General features: G+C 31.1%; 1 protein-coding gene across 2 annotated transcripts in view; it reads right to left on the bottom strand.

Annotated features, from left to right (window-relative positions):
- LOC123720346 overlaps positions 1-14087 on the bottom strand; it is a 112019-nt gene that overhangs the window by 31395 nt on the left and 66537 nt on the right. Inside the window, exon 1 of one of the 2 annotated variants that reach the window (XM_045676909.1) lies at positions 4939-5072. The exons of the other annotated variant lie outside the window; for it this stretch is intronic. The gene's annotated coding sequence lies outside the window, so the exon portion shown is untranslated. Of the gene's footprint in view, positions 1-4938; positions 5073-14087 lie in introns of those variants that run through there. 2 annotated transcript variants of the gene reach the window in all.

Genomic DNA, 14087 nt, shown 5'->3' with positions numbered 1-14087 from the left:
TCACTTCAGTAACTAAACGTTTTTTTTTTACTTTAAAGTGTATAGTATACTTGTAATTTTGGCAATATTTAACTCAAAGTTTAATATTTCCAAAGGCATTATTTATTTAGGCAAATACATCCATACACTTTGTATCTTAACAGATGTCGACGAAAATGTATTTTACTTAGAAGTACCATTAAATACCATTTAGATTTTACCGGATTGAAGCTATCTATTATTATAAACTTATAATTATTTTACATAATTGTATGATGACGTTTCGCGTGAGTTACAGCGTGCGTGGTCACCGTGACCAAAATTTAAAATCATGTAAAAGAATTAAAAGTTTATAATAATACATAGCTTCAATACGGTAAAAAAGTGTTTTCTTTAAATGTGTGAAAGCTATGTTAATAAAAGACAATACTACAGTATATCCTAATAACGCGGTAGACTCGGATCGTGTTGTAGGACTACTAAGTTTAAAACCCTTTAACATGAACATTTCAATTATGTATTTAACAAAACTCCGCGTATAGCGGGAGGAATTTAGTGTTATGGGGGCATTACTATACTTAATATAATAAGAAATAATAAATAAAATATTTAAAAAAATCTCAAAAGCTCTTACAGTTACAGGCCTTTTCAAAAGTTGGTTTTTAATATGCACATTATACGTCAAATCAATGTTGCCATATAGGCTGAGCTCATTAGCATTTTGGCGGGAAGGACCTGACATCAGCACAATACTGGAGAGCCCTCGAACCTCATAACGAAGCTATTCTGTTGGTTTTCTCACGTGAATTATTGTCAGGGCTAGGGTTGCCTCTTGTGACAAACCCTTTATTTTTTATTTGAAGTGCAAGTTCATTGATGCAATACTATTGCACCTATTTAACAAAGAAGAAACGTTCATATATAATGCATTTAATTGGTTTTTCTTCAGTTTTTGGTTTTATAAATCACTGTTGCTGCTTCACGCTTGCTTGCATACTACCAACTATTTTTTTAGATATAAACTTGTATTCATAAATAAATTCATAAAAGTATAATAATGATTACTATTTTGTTTTTAAAACTTTTGACAGCCCTACCCAATAACGGTCATCCCTCTTGAAATCTTAATCCGAGGTTACGCAGAGGTTGATTTGTATCAAGATCGCATGAATCGAGGTTTTACATGAATAGCGTATCTATGGTCAAGAGTTCAATGCGATCGTTTGAGTCTACTTGTCTATGATTCGGTAGTTTGACAGATGTCGGACGGCTGTTGAGCATGACACAGATAAATTATTAATATCTTTAACCAATTATCAATTATTGTTACGAATAATTTATTCATTGATTTTATTTAGTACAAATTCAAGGAACTATTCAGTTCCAGAAATACCTATACAGGGTATATGTCATCACCGCTAAAGAATAGAATAACACAGAAATACATATCCGCTGCAATCAATATATTTTAATTTTAATATTAAAATTAAATATTAAGTCCAATACGTACTTACATGTACTTACATTTATTATTATATAATATCTTGAATAAAATGGAATAAACACAGAGATTAACATACTCAATAGTGGGCTGATCAATGTTAAAAAAGTGTTCCTATGTTCCTAACCTAATCCGCAATTTTTACTGTATTTTTGTTATATCATAATTGTCTTGTATATAATAATTGCTTGTAAAATATATTGTCGATAGCATTATGTATGATGTGCTAAACTTTAATAAATAAAGATTTCATCACATTACAGAATAAACCATAAATTATTTTAAAAAATATGTCACCATTAATGAAAATGATAGCCATAATTCTCACACAATATTATTTTCTTTCTCAAGAAATATCAGTTTCACCTGACCTACAAATATTACACATTCTCAGGTTAACTAGAGATCTTGTGTTATTATGTAACTAAGATATAAAATAATTAGATTTTGTTCATATAGAAAGATTACCTCCTCCGACTTCAGGGTTTATCTAATTTAAGTGTCCACTTTAACGCATTTTAAATACATACCATTTATTAAAATTAGTTTCTATTTTTACTCAAATAGTAACCTTGAATATTCTTTTTTATTATACATAATCTGTAATATGTCAGAGACACATAAACTAATCAAGTTAATATTTTTATGAAGTTTTTAAAAATAAACAAATATATACTTAGTATAATAGACAACAGAGCAATAAAACTATTACAACTAACATCAATTTTTGGTGAATACAAAATGATTTTGTTGATATATAAGATTCATTTGATTCATAAGATCTTTTGAATGTGTGTTTTTTTTATATAGGCGTGCCATGCCTACATATACATAATATATATGTCACAAAAAATATAATGAACATTCTATATAATACGCACGGCAGGTAGTAATCGTGAAACTACTGTTAAAATTATAGTAGGTACTACTATAAATTGAAATTCAAATAATGAATTAATTTAGGCAACACAATGTACACTTATGAATGTCAATAAAGAAATACATATAAAATGCTTCTAATTTTACATTTACTGCCAGTTCTCAAATCAAGGGCGTAGCACGGAACAGAAGAACTGGCAATAAACCCTCCGCCAATCTTTTTAATCGCCAAGTTTTGGTTTTACACAATGATTGTAAAGAGTTGTATCCATTACGTCATATTCCACATGGCGTAATTAACTATAATAATAATAATATATATATAAACGAAGAAAAGTAAATAAACAAATATCTGTCCTATATCAGCAGTATGCATGGTGAAATAGGAGCACGTACTTACATTATCGTGGGAACAACACGCAATAACACAAGTTATATCAAATATATTAAATTATATTTAAATTCCGTACAAAAATCGTTCCAAAAAATATTATTTTCCTTGCCAATTTAACATATATATGGACTTAGTGAACATGGCATGGGTTCATGTCATAAAAATGCAATATTGTGGGCGGGACAATTTGATACGATTGTTGGTTTCTGGGTCGTAGTTGTATTTTATTTTTACCGGAAGTTGTATGGATACGTTTATTGAAATAGTCACATTTGGCACATTTTCATATGCGGGCTTATATAATGTTAGTTTTAAAGAGTTTTATTGGTCTATAGTCTATGCATTTATACTAAATAAATATTTGTTTATTAGTAATAAATTTATAAAATCATTACTTACCATGACTATTTTCAGTATGACATATTACAGATTATGTATCAATAATATTCAAGGAAACGATTTGAAATAAATCTCAACTGATTGTAAAATATACTGGCTGCAAAAAGCCGATTAATGTCTACCCATGATTATTTAAATAATTGTCTGTAACAAAGCAGTCCACAGATTACATAGGTAGACATAATTATTGAACAAGTAGGTATTACTTTACAAGTAAATAGTTTAACTCAAATATAGTAAAATAAAACGCTTTAAAATGAATATTTGCAACCCAATAACTATTTATCTTCTTTTTATTAAGGAATTATAATAATTTTGATCTTTGAAACATTAATTATAAATTTATTCTAAAGCTTTTTTACTGTAATTTCAAAAATACAAATTATAGATAAATTAATCAATAAATAAAAAATACAAATAATTTCATCACATTTAATGTACTATTTATTATTAATAATATATCTATATTATTCATCGAAAATAGGCGTTTAAAGTCGTATCGAAGCTAGTACCAGCTTCGGATATTTAGTTCACTTTATCGCTCATAGATGGCGCTACTTATTCGGTTCGGATTATTTTCGTCGACTCGCCGCGATAAAGTTAATTTATTTGAATAATATATTCCCTGACAATGCGATTGACCTTACAATTTAAATTAAGTAATTCAAGTTTTTTCACGGTACACCGCGGATAACAAATAACTATGTCTTTATAAATTACTTATGCGGTATGAAAATTAAACTATGAACCGTATATTCTGCTTATTTTGTGTACCTTTATATTTATTATATTAATAGTAGCAGTATAATAATAGTAGAAAATATACCATACCAATAATCACAATAGCTTGTTGGCAGACCAACGAAGTTTATATATTATATCAAATAATATCATGAAAAGCAATATTTTAAAATCTATTTATGTATATTTATACGATTTTCGGTAACTCTAGCAAATCGTCAGGCACGTCGGCTGTCAATTTCATAGATTTAAAATCCAACAAATGAATTCTCGCATAAGAAAGATTTAGGATTAAAGCCTCATAAAAAATTGCAAAATTAATGAAGCGTAATTAATGTCTTTACTAAGCTATAACATATTGATTAATGTATATACCGTAAATGAACACAAAACATATAAACATTTATCTTAAAATCTCTACGAAAAGCATGAAATAAATATAAAATATTTTTTTTAAAGGACGCAATGTTAGCTACTACAAATCTTACACATCAATAATTAAAATGTATAAGAACACATTACTATATTCGGAGCAAATGAATTTATAGCAAAGTTAGTAGAATAATAGTAATTCTACGTTAGCAACGATAGGAATTACACAAATGATGACTTAGGTTAACATGTCAGCAATATAACTAACACAATAAACATACGATCATAGAATTAGTTTATTGAATTAGCGGTTCCATCCCTAGTTCGACTTATTGATCAATTCGATTATGTTTGTAAGCAGTATTTTTGCTCAGACCTGATCAACTAAGAGTACTCCCAATTGTGTTTTCCATTTTGTTATGATATTCAGTTTTAATGCTCTAGCTATGTACTTTCTAGTGTTTAAATCGTAGATCTTATAATGGAAATGCAAATGCTGATTAGGTTTCTGTTTGGAAGGTGCACAAACATGAATCGTAGTTTAAGAAATTCAAATTTTTATTAATAATTGTGTACGTTGCAAATAATAAACAAAAAAATGTTTTCCTAAAATTGTTATAAGATGTACAATATTTCTGCAAGCGAAAACTAGCAAAAACAAAAAAATACTAACTTGTTTCAAAATCCAATTCATAAACACTTATCCAACACATGATTTGCACACATTGATTTTTTTTATTAAACCACTGCCACAAACACTTCACTTCGTAACTCGTTATTCGTGCAGTGCGACGTGCAACCGCCACGCGCGCTCGAACCTGAATGAGTGGGAGATTCAAAGTTCGCTGTTCGAATTCGAAATTTGAATGTATTCCTCCCGCGGCGACGGCCGCTCAGACGTGCGATTGGTTAAATAAAATATTCAGGTAGAGTTTTTCAAGTATTGTTAGAGCCAAGTTGATCCTTTAATTCTTTATGCATTTTAGTTTTATAGCCAGCATTGAAGGGTTGATTTTGTTGCTTCTAGCATTGATGTTTGAATAGATGTTTTTGTTTAGCATTCTATTATGTTTTATTCAAGTGTTCAATCGACGTATAATTAATTACTGGCGTCACTATCGTAAAATTAAGACTTAGGGGCTTAAGAAGAACGCGTTTGGATGCAACGATCCAGTTAGTTTTATTACCGTGGCTTTCATATACTTTTAGCAATGGTTTAGCCTCTCTAGCCTTCAATATGAAGTATTATTATATTATGTGATTTTTTTGCTTATTGAGTGTTGACCACGTTTACCTGGAATAGACAGCAAACAATCATTGATACGAGTTAGTTTATTACTATAGTGCTACCAGATTTAGAATTATGATTGGGTTTGTTTCAAAAGCAGTAGAATTTTCGAAAAAAAACCGGAATAAATTAGAAAATAAAATTGGGCATCTGACCATTTCAGGTTATTCATTAATGACATACTAAAAAAACTAATAAATAATATTTTTAATAAGTCAAACTAAATATTTATTTTAATGACCCGCAAAAACGCGTAGGATGGCGCCGCATATGACATACCGTGTCAAGTTTTGAGTGCGTCAATTGTCATTCAGACATTATTCGCAATGCATGCTACGCCATAACGAGTTACGACTAATCTGTGACCATTTTGTGTCACGTGACTGACGTATATGTTTATAAATCTATGATTGTTTCAAATTATTTTACTACACGACGCTTCTTAAAGCCATTTCATGCAGATTAATAATAACACTTAATTTGTCATACTGTCAAAATTTATTCTAGTTTTTTTTTTGTTTTCATTAAAGATTAAAGTTGGTGCTTGGTAGATAGTACCGGTGACCTCAGAACTGGAGCTTTCCTCGCCCAATGAATAAGTATCGCAATACAGCGAAGAAATGCTTCCAACGTTAAAGGTACTTTTTAATTTTGTTTTTATTAATATTAAATTATTTTTACTTAATGTAGGTTAGAAAAATTGTAAATACCTACTGTATATTTGATTGTTTGTAAATAAATACCATATAATTTATGATACGCAATGTGTAGTAATGTGGCGCGCTGACGGATTTTGAAATTATGACTGAAGTATTAGAATTTATTCTTAAGATTTGTATTTGTGTAAACACTTTTGTCTTTATAATATTTAAACGAGATAGACCCATAAACAGCGTACTGTCATCACTTAAAAGTACATTGAAAAGGTGAAATTTAACAAACTCCATTACCCGCTGCATTTCCCGAAAGTCGTAGCTAATTATGAAAATGTTGCCTCCCTGCAATATTCTCGGAAAATAGTGGTTGTGTTAAAGTAATCGCGTAAATAAGGCTGCCATGTTCCCAACCAGTTAATTAGTTTCGTCTTAGATTTGTTTTCGTGATATAAATAAGTTTCTTGTTCTGAGATTTCGTAATTAACTAATGTAAGTTGTAGATGGAAGTTGCGTTGGCAAATATTATCTAATTAGTGGGTACGGGGCTTTCTATTTGTGTGTGTGTGTGTTTAACACAAAAAGTAATCTAGAATTAAAGTATTATTTTGAATTAAATAAAATGATGTCATTAATGTGTTTTTTATGCTACAGAGGCAAACGGGCAGGAGGCTCATCTGATGTTAAGTGACACACGGGTTCACGTTTAAACGATACTTTCATATTCATATAAAGAAAAGATAATTGTTTGGCTTATGAGCAATTTCACCAATGGATTTTCTTTCTATATGCGCATTTAATATCCGCTGGAACGGTGAAGGAAAACATTGTGAGGAAACCGGCTTATCATCGTCTTTTCTATTAGACTGGCTAATGATCATGATACAGATACAGAATCTGAGGCCCAGACCTAAAAAAGGTTGTAGCGTCACTGATTTATTGTTATTGTTTGTTTTTATTAACATTGATTGTATAAAACAGAAAAATTTCTTTGTGAAATGTATGTAAGATATGTAACACTTAAAAATGTTGGTGGTCGAAAATAAAAGTTGGCGTAACCCGCCGAGTGTTCACAGTTAGCACAAGGGATAAAGTAGTAGGCTCTGCTTTGGGGTATACCCGCACTACTTGATAATTTTATATCATATATATACTTAGAGGTTCTATTGATGAAACATGAACAATGTTTGGTATTTGGCACCTTTTATATGAAAATAACTATATAATCACAGTAGTTTATTAAGCCTTTAAAAGATAAAAGTTACCTATCGCTGGTATATTAATATTAATTAACATATATAAATGTGTAATACTGGATATAGGGAAAAAAACTTTGTATCCGATTATATATTTTTCTGATATTATTTATTTATTTACACTTCGTTACACTACAAAATAAAAATAAAAAATAACATAATTAAATCAAAAGGAGGGCAACTGGCGGCCTTATCGCTTACGAGCGATCTCTTCCAGGCAACCACTGTGAGTAAAGAAAAAAATAAATGTATTAAATAAGATAGGCAAGTAGTGCAAAATACATGTAATACACAGTTATTAAACAAAACTAAACAGGAATAAAATATTAAAGATACATTAAAGAGTAAAAAAGTTTAGTACTCTTTTATTCATTTAACTAAACATAACAATTAAATTTTCAATTTTCGACACCTACATAGTAATAATAAAAATGAATACAAAGAAAATTCAAACAAATTTGTTAAGTTTGGTCCTGTACTGTGGCAGTGTACCTTTAACGCAGCATTTCCTCGCTGTATTGCGATACTTATTCATTGAGCCAGGAAACCACCAGCTCTGTGGTCAATGGTACTATCTACCAGGTGCATACTTATATTGATGGTGCACTATAGATATTATATGAACAAAATGATACTAATACATGTTATTTTAACTTTGGGTTAAACGTTGGTTTAATCGTAGCCGGAACCGTAAAGGTCATAGGTAACATATAGGTTTTCCCACTGAGGTATTTCCGAACCAATTCTTAGGGTCCTTCAAGAAAAGAGCGTACTAATTCTTAAAAGGCCGGCGACGTACTCGCGAGCCCTCTGGCATTGAGAGTGTCCATGGGCGGCGCTATTATTGAACATCAGGTGAGCCTCCTGCCCGTTTGCTACCCCTTTTTTATTTAAAAAAAATAGGTTTTTTAAAACAAGGGCGTACGGCAGAAGGCTCACCTGATTATGAGTGATACTCCATAGATACTCACATTGCCAGGGGGCTCGCAAGTGTGTTGCCTTTAATTAATTCTTGTGTACTAATTACTATCTTGTAATACTATGTGTATGTGGTGGTAGCAGGTACTACATCAAAGTCTATGCAAAAAATAAACTTTTAACGAATAAATAATATAATTAAATATGAAGGTAAGTGTAAAATTACAGTGCGTACACGCCCCAAGCATAAAACCAAAGGCGACGCCGCGACCATTAGCCGAGCGGCTAACAAGAGAACAAACAAGAAAACACGTCTTACCCTCTCATAGCTAAAACGTTTGCTCATCCACAGACGATCCATAAACAGAGGAAATTCATGCATTACAATATAATCTGTGGTAAACAATAAATTATAGAATGTGGTTTACTAGTTTTAATGAAGAAATTATAACGTTAATGTCCGTAGTCTTGGCGCACGGAGATTGTTTTTGCGATTACCAATTTGCGTTTTTTACCACCGTTAGATAAATTTCGGCATATTTTGTTTTTATAATAGTTAATTATATATTTCTCTTTCATAATAAAAACACCTTTGCGCTGATGATAATGTTAAAACGTACAGGTTATATAACTTAGATATTACTTCACTTATATTGACGTCTCTATATCATAACATGTCTTACTCTATACAGGCGTCGATTTTTACGTCAATATTCATTACATAAATAGCAAACTTCTGAGTTACGTAACTTCCTAATCATATTTACAAAGAGTACTTAGTTACAAGCAAAAATCAATAATTCAAAGCTAATAAGAACGGTCAATATGCAGTCGAAATCTAAACAATTGAGAACTGGGAAATGTAGAAAATGATTTTTTTCTTACATCAATTAATTGTACGTTTTTATATACTTCGATAAATAGATTATTAAAAAATCGAACTCGAATAAAATCCATCGCAGTAGTTCTGGATATTAGCAACAAATAATAAATTGGAACTCTCCAGACTTTTTCCTGTTCACACACTTCAAGAGATTGCTTGCTGGACAGAAATCTTGCGCTGATGAAGAGGAAACCTATTTGGAGATACTCTCGAAGGTTGCCTTATAATATATATTAAATCATAAAGATCTATAAAACAAAACTCTATATTAGCCTACGAACTTTTCAGCTCACCTGTTAAACTCACAAAACACATAAAAATTATGTTAGCTGAATTAGATTTCTATTCTACAGAGGCTACATATTTTGGCATACCTCTAAGGTTCCAAAAACTAATACAAACAACGCACTCTCAGCTACACCCTCAAATACAGAGGGTACACACACATACATTCACGCATACGTGTCTTACACGACTTTTGTTTGATTAGATGTTAGTGTTCACTACGTTTTCTACACAGGAATAGTGTTATGGATCTACCGTTAGATAAATTTTGTCCCAAAGATATTTCTGTGATGATTATTATTATTATTTTTTTAGACAATTTAAATTACAATGCAGAGACCCAGAAATGTTAGAACACTCATCATGTCTGGTAAGGCCACCTACTCGCTGGAACGATCAAGACCTTACCATCACCTAGGCTTGGCAATGCCAGATGAGACTGGAGGTAGTAGGAAGTACAGCGGCGCCACTAAAATGACCTTCAGAAATAAAGAGGTTGAAGATTAGAAGAATACTATTAAAAATATCGCCGCGTTGTGTGAAAAACAATTTTATAACCTAATTTCCCTTCTATTCTGTGCATCTAGGTTAAACAGCTGCTCCATATACAAAGATATCATCTGCCAAGCGACATTGCCAAGACAGTCCATCCGTTAGCAATGTCTTGTCTATGAAGATTTTGGCAATAGGAAGTGAAGGCTCAAACTTGAGAGCCAAATGCACATTTTTTACGATGCTCTTTAAAATAATACCAGCTTCCGACTGAAGCATCGACCGTCTGGTTGATATAAAATTTTGCGGCGTTTGCTCTTTCCTCCTCCTCTTACTTGAAGAAAACAGACGATATACAAAGATAAAACAAATTACAGCTTTTTACATTAAAGAAAATATACGAAACACAAATAAGTCTTAACTTGAATAGATAAAAAAGGCAGGAATTTAACATTAAACGAACCACAACTTAATATTTATCCTAGCGCTATGCTTTTTAAGGAAAAGCTAAACAGACAGTCGACATCACAGGAGACCGAAGAGCTGGCAGCTACCTTAGACAAAGAATTAGTCTAGTCAAAGGGGCTGCTAGTATCTTCGGAACTTTGCCTAAAGCGACTGCCTTTAATAACATATTTTAGTTATTATATTATATTTTTAAGGTTTTAATAGATAATGTAATACATTTTATTTATGCTAAATGAAGTGGAAATCCTCTCGCTTCCTAAAATAATTCCCCGTCCTTTGGTAAGGTGAAAAGTGTCAATGAAATTATTATTTTAATTAAGTCAATTTTTTATACAATAAGTATATGTAAATAAATCAGCCTCATACTACATACATATTGGGGAAAACCTTACAATCCGTTCGGTTATTTTTTATATCTCAAGACGCTTTCGGAGGACTTTATAATGTAAAAGAATATTTTAATTTGAAAATAGTTATAATATATCTTAATCAATGATATTTCTATAGATATATATGGTATGATATGTCTTATGAACAGCCTTTTGGACTGACAAAGGTCTTCGGTTTTTGTGTCCTATTATTCGTTGCCTCCGTCTTCCTTCTCCCAAGCCCATGTTATTTCCGCTTATTATTGCAAAGCTGGGATTTGATCTCCCTACCGAAAGGTAGAACTCTCCAGAACTATGTATATATTTTTGTTTATCGTACATTAAATCAAAAACAGTACAACTATTTTGTATTAAGCAAATAAACATTTTGTAAACTTTATCAATTTTTGGAATTGATTTTATACAGTTTGTTTTAAACCCCGATGAATCTCTTTTCATTGTTTGATGGAATATAAATATTGGATCGGAAATTTCGGTACATTTTGTTGATTGAGAGCTTTTTGATTCGTAAAGTTTCTATAAGCATTGTTTAATAATATTTACATTTAAGAGATTGAGAACGCATGAGTTCGAGTTACTGGGTCCGACGCCTAAATAATATTTCTTAACAAAATAACATTACAACGCGATGGAGAATAAATAATTAAATAACGATCTCTGAGATTTAATTTTAGGCTTATTGTATGAACGAAAACATTCACACTATTCGTTGGATACTTGTTCGACGATAAACCTAAGCCAAAACATTTAGAAATCATATCGTCAAATCTACCGTCCACGGTATATATTCCAATATATAATACAGTCAAAATGCATTTAAATTTGGACAGCGTCGGGAAAGTTTAGCTTTGGTACAGTAGTAACTAATTAATATGTTTCAATACTGCTATAATAATAAATTTGTCTTTTCACAACCTACGTATAAATGTGTAAAGCTATTACATACTACATTTGTGAGAGGCTGGTGCCTTTAGGACTAGAGAAGGTTGTAAAAGATCACCTCAGACGGATAAGAGATCTCGTAGCGCATAAAATAAATATCCAATATTGATATATTTTATAACAATTTTCTAACTTACCGTAACTTTGTTTATCATGCTCTTAATGAGGTTAAAGTTTCTATTTATTATTACTTTTTTTTAGATATTATGATTATTAATGTATATTGTGGTTGCTTGTTTAATTGTTTCACATGCTAGCTTGCTTATATTCTAATATATTTGATGTAGGTATGTGTCTAAAATTTGTGATGAAATTTCTTGTATAATTTAATGCATCCGCATTGTTTAAGAACTTATTAAGAAATAAATTTGAGAGAAGATAATTTGGTAGCAAGTGTTTGATTTTATCATGCATAAACTCTAGTATTTCTTAAATCCATATTAGTACCCGGTACATAATTACTTTAAAACAGTTAGTGAGCTGAGCAATGGGCGGTCTGCTCACGACTAGCGACCACGACGCAAGTCTAAAAAGTGAAGTCCTAATTAACTCGAACGACGTCAATTTACGAGAAATTCTGCATGAGCGTAGACTTAAAATAAATAGACCATAGAGCCATAAAATTGGCAGCAGCTTGTTTTGAATTAAGGAGTAAAGATAAATAGATTTTTTAAATTATACAACGTTTTCAAAGTTATAGTCAATCTATATAGTTCTAAAAATTATCAGTAATATTTTTACTTTTAAATAATAGTAGTTATAAGCCGGAGAACGCTTTTAAAATTACAGAAATCAAATACAGTATGTAAAACTTTAAAAAAAATCACCCAGCTTTACAAAATATATAAAATGTGAAATTACAAAATGTACCTTGCACGCGGCGTTTGAAAATGGAACACAGCGAAGAAACCTGCTCGAAATATGAAACACGCGCAATACCATAATTGCGAATGCAATTCTCCAATAAAACATTTTATTTATATGAAATCCACACGTTCTAATTGCAGGCACGTGCCGCCATTTCAAATTTCGAATTTAGGGTGCATATCATTGTAATTAAAATTGGAACACGCTTAGAACTTCCGTAGAAATTATTGGTTCGAATTCAAATTTAGTTTGATAACGTTATGTTGATGGGTTCTTAAATTTAGATTAAGGAGAACTGAAACTCGATAAGTTTGAAGCGAATTTGAGTGGTAGTTTATTGAGATGTCTATAAACAGCTTTCAAAGCTTTTAAAATATTTTCAACAAAATTCTATAATAAACGTAAAAAAATAATAAAGCTTGCTCTTTATCAATCAAAAATCTATGATGCGAATGCGCAGCTAACCATAATTTGACACCACGATCAAACAAATCATCAACGAAACAGCTTGGGACACCTATTAAATTTTAAACTTTTCGATATTCTTGAAGTCAGTTTAAATTGTGTAAATATAGCAATTGTTTATAGATATAGTCTATTTACTTTCAGTCTGTGTCTATCGCCAGGCCAGCGCATATATCGTCAGTACTTGACAGTTTGTCGCACGGGGAGTCTAAACATGAATGAGAATTCACTAATAACACTGGAATACACACTTTTATACACTCAACTTGATATTCAACGAGACTTGTGACTCAGTTTATGTATTTTTGTATTGTACATATGATTAAATACACATTTTTACTATCAGGACTAAAAAAATAACTTTTTTTCCCAATTTAACTGTTTAATGTTAAACATGAAATTCACAGAATACACTAATGAGAAGTAATTAGTGAAAAAACAAAGGTGTCGAGTGTCCAAGTGGTTTCTAAATTCGTCTCATCCGTAGGTTCGATTCCCGGCTGCACCAATTGACTTTCTATGTGCGTATTTAACACTTGCTCGAAGTGTGAAGGAAAACATCTTCAGGGAACCGATAGACTCAAAAGTTAGCGGTGTGTGTCAGGCAAAGAAGGTCGGTCACCTCCGTGTCTATTAAAAATTAGTATTTGTGACGCTACTTGTTATATATATATATATATATATATATATATATAATCCCATCGAGTGACACTATGGTTTGGTCACTCACAATGCCAAGCTTTATGCGAGTACCTGCAATTATAGTACAATTAAAATTATTAAATGATTAAAATAAAAAGAAGGCTTTAACGCTTTAAACCGGTAACCACTGTAAGAAGATATATATACCTAATGATAGCTAAAACAATATTCACAATTATGCCTTGAAATGCGTTGTCCGTTCACAACCTAATAG

The sequence above is a fragment of the Pieris brassicae genome, chromosome 2 (assembly GCF_905147105.1).
Source record: "Pieris brassicae chromosome 2, ilPieBrab1.1, whole genome shotgun sequence".
Taxonomy (NCBI): domain Eukaryota; kingdom Metazoa; phylum Arthropoda; class Insecta; order Lepidoptera; family Pieridae; genus Pieris; species Pieris brassicae.
Note: the sequence above shows the minus strand (reverse complement) of the source record. Positions and strands in the feature narration are given on the sequence as shown.